Source organism: Lupinus angustifolius, chromosome LG11, assembly GCF_001865875.1.
Source record: "Lupinus angustifolius cultivar Tanjil chromosome LG11, LupAngTanjil_v1.0, whole genome shotgun sequence".
Lineage (NCBI taxonomy): Eukaryota > Viridiplantae > Streptophyta > Magnoliopsida > Fabales > Fabaceae > Lupinus > Lupinus angustifolius.
This window is the reverse complement of record NC_032019.1, coordinates 24,922,376-24,926,429: the sequence shown is the minus strand read 5'-3', so window position 1 is coordinate 24,926,429 and position 4,054 is coordinate 24,922,376.

The window sequence follows — 4,054 nt, the reverse complement described above, 5'->3', positions numbered from 1 at the left end:
ACTTTCAGAAACCTTCAAAGGGTGTTTGTAAACTCTATATAAAGGCTCTAAACTCTCACACAAACAACACACATTATAGAAGAGATTAACACACAACTTTCATACTATTTTCTCAAAAGCTCTCACACTTTTCTTAGAACTTATCTTTGAACTCTTTGCAACTTGTTCTTAAACTTTCAAGTTAATTTTGCAAAGTTGCTTCAAGTGTTTCAAAGACTTTTACAAAGAGCATTATATACTTCTATATATATTCAGAGTTTTTGGATTCCAAGTTACATAAGTTTCATACTTGTAAAGGCAATCTGCCATAGTTGAATATTCTTCATTCTTGTAAAGAATTCTTTCTTTCACGGGGTGTGAAGAGAAATGGAATTGATTCACTTGGAAAGGGGTTTTCCAAGGGTATAAGAATTAGGGAGTGTGTAAGGTACATAGAGATCTCGGGGTGAGATATTGTAATTACAACTCATAATTCTTAGTGGAAAAATCTCTTGTGTGGCAAGAGTACTGGATGTAACCTTCGGTGGACAAGAAGGTGAACCAGTATAAAAACTCCTTGTGTACTCTCTTCTCCTTATCTCTTTCATTTTATTTCCTATTATTTTTCTGCATATTGTTCCGCTGCACTTTAACTTTGATTTTGCAGAAAAAGCGGCCATTATTTTAAGACAACTAATTCACCCTCCCCCCCTCTTAGTTGCACTCTGATACTTACACCAGGAGGATCACAACACAACTATGGATTTGGAGTTATTTGATGAAGATGTTCCTATGAATGAACAAGTTCCGGAAAATCAGGGGGAGGCTTCTGCTATGCCTCAAGAACCACCATTTGGGATAGCTCATTTAGATGTTATGGAATAAAGGCTCAATATTCACATTGACACACACTATGAGTCTCTAAGGAACATGATTCAGTCGGGGTTTGAGAGGAAAAATGATCAACTAAATGAAGAAATCAATTGTTTTGACTTCCTCATTCGGACCAGCTATAACATTATGCATCCGCAAGCAAGATGTCCTCCTTCACCACCTTAGGAATAGCTTAGGAGTGTCTAGCCTTTAGGGTGTTATGTTTTATCGTTTAGTATCTCTTTTGGGTCTTGTACTTCATTTCATTTTGAGCATTGTGTTCTTTTGCTTGTAATATCTTAGTAAACTCTGGTTATGTACTCATTTTAAATTCTCTATTTCATTCTTTTTTGAACAATGGTTAATTATGTCGATAGTTTATGGATTATTATTTTATGAGAATATTGATCATATCTTGTGTTTATACCATATTTCTTGGATTAATATATGCTTAACCTGAATAAATCAGAACTATTAATCATTCTATGCCTGATTGAAATTATACATGCTGGATGTGTCATACAAACCTAGTTCATGTGCTATTTTTTGTCAATTTAATCGATTAAGAGCCTTCGATAATCGACTAAATGTAGTGATTTGTGCATCTAGTCAATTTTCTAAAAACTGCTTAATCAATCAAAGCATATACTTAATGATTAATTATAATGTAATTTCACAAAATCTTATATCTCTTCTTACTTTTAACTTGTTATTATCATTTAATTGTCTATACATTTTGATAATGTCAAAAGGGGGAGAAATGTTGTTTTGTCCTTTTGATGTGTTTCAGGTTGTTGAGCTTCCGTAAGTTTGCTACCTATTCTTGTGTATATCACGTCATTGCTTGGTTGAGGGGGAGAAGGCAGCTGAACTTTGACATTTATCCAACCTAAGCAAACATATGTTGATCATAATCAAGCTTATCAAACAATGAATTGGTGTAGAGTTCGTCATCATCAAAAAGGGGAAATTGATAGTGTAAAGAGTCAAGACCTGCACATTTGATGCTAACCTATGTTTCGATGAAGACAACAGACATAAAAGTAAGCTTGAAGATCGTAACAGCCCATTAATCGATTAAGACACTATATAATCGATTAAGACGTAACAAAAAAAACTTTTAACAGCTCGTTAATCGATTAAGTGGATGAATAATCGATTAATAGCAGTATCAGTATGATTAGTATAAATGCTGTAATTTTTGCCAATGTGGCATAACTTGCATATTTTTAAAATAGTAAAGAGCATACATTTTCATACATTGCATTATAGTGAGAAAGTGCATTTAGAATTCTTAGAGAGCGGGAGCATTCTTAATTAGGCTTAGAAATTCAAATCATTGCATGTTTTCTCTAGTTTTTTTATGCATTGCATTCTTGCATATAGTTCTTGATTTCTTTGAGAGAAAAGTGAGGAAAATATTTTGTGCAAATCAATTTTATGAAAATCCAATGCATTAAATTTGATTTAGATTAGGTTCTTGTGGAATTTCTACTTAGTATTTTAGATTGAGTTTTAATTGTTGAATCTGAGTATTAAGTACTCAAGACAACTCCACAAAATCACTTTTGAACAAGGAAGTTGATCTCTTTGTGAATAATTTGACTACAAGAGAGATCTTGATAATATTCACAAAGACTAGGAGGTCTTTGTTCGAGCGATATCGAGGCTAGGACTGAATCACGAACGAATAGGAGATCTTAGTAGGCGAATTAGATAGGTTAAATGTTGGATCTGCAAACATAGGCGTGGGCTCGGTTGACATCCAAAAAAGATGCTACATGATGTAAATAGGCTCAAGGTGTGGAAAGTCTATACTAGAAGGGGGTAAAGGAGGCATGTGAAAATGTTGAAGTGGCAGGAGGAAAAAGACAAAATGAGGGAGGATAATGTGATGCACATTTTCGGTTATGTATAGGCATGAGAGAGAAGGAGGGGGCATCTTTTGGGGAAATAGCTAATTCCAATAGGAATGGAATAGAGAGTATCTCTCTCTATTAGGAGCATTGCTCTGTTGCAATATAACCTTCTATTGTAAACTTTTACTAGTTTTTCTGCTGTAATACATATTTCCTTGCTTTTCCTTCACATCTATACTTCACTATTTCTTTTTCTACTATGTTTGTTTTTTAGATTCCTAACAAACTGGTCCGACCTACCAGATTCGTTAACGAAGGAACTGACAGAATAGGAGCTACAGTCGTTGAATGCCACCAAAGAAGAAAACAACCCAATCTGGAGAGATAGAAGCAAAAGTTGCAGCAATGGAGAATGAATTAATTAGCATCAAAATCACCATGGCAGAAATAAAAGAGAAAGCATAGGAGAATCAGAACAATCTGATGGCTCCCTTGTTTGGAGAAGGATCAACACCAGAGCAAAGATGCGAAGTTACCGGAGAGAGAAGAGGTATTCCCAAATGAAGCAAATTCGACACCAGAAAAAGGGAGAAGCTCGGAATCGACGGCAATAAGAAACGTTTCGAGTAATGGGATGAAGCAGTTGCAAGGACATGCACTCAATGATTTCCGACAATCGGTGAAGAAGGTGGAGTTTCCTCTGTTCAACGGGGAAGACCCGATGGGGTGGATTTCTCGAGCTGAAATCTATTTCAAGGTGCAAGAAACCCATGAGGAAGCTCGAACCGGTTTGGCTCAACTATGTATGGAAGGGTCAACTATACATTTTTTCAACTCTTTGTTGAAGGAAAAGGAGGAAATGTTCTGAGAACAACTGAAAATCGAGTTAATCGATCGATATGGAAGTTTCGGGGAACGAAGTGTCTATGAGCAACTTACTGCACTTTTTGAACGGTTGACGTTATAAATTAAAAAATTACCGGATGATCAATTTTTTGGTTATTAATTACATGGGTTGAAGGACGAAATAAGAGCAAAGATCAAGAGTTTGAAGGCACTGGGACCAATTTCATGTGCACGCCTCATGAATGTGACTAGAGCAGTAGAGAAGGAGGTTCAAGGTACAAGCCCAAGTTTTGGCCCAAGTCGTAGAGGGGAAACTCGTTTTGGGTCAGGGTATCAAGCGTGTCATTTTCCAGGCCCAAATCAATCTACCCAACAAAACAAAGTGGGAACAGAATGGGTGATGGTAAATGGAGCAACGAAGAACCAAGTACAGGCCCAAGGCCCAGGAAATAATGAGAATAGTGGGCCAAGGCCCATCGGGAAACCTGAAGTAAATG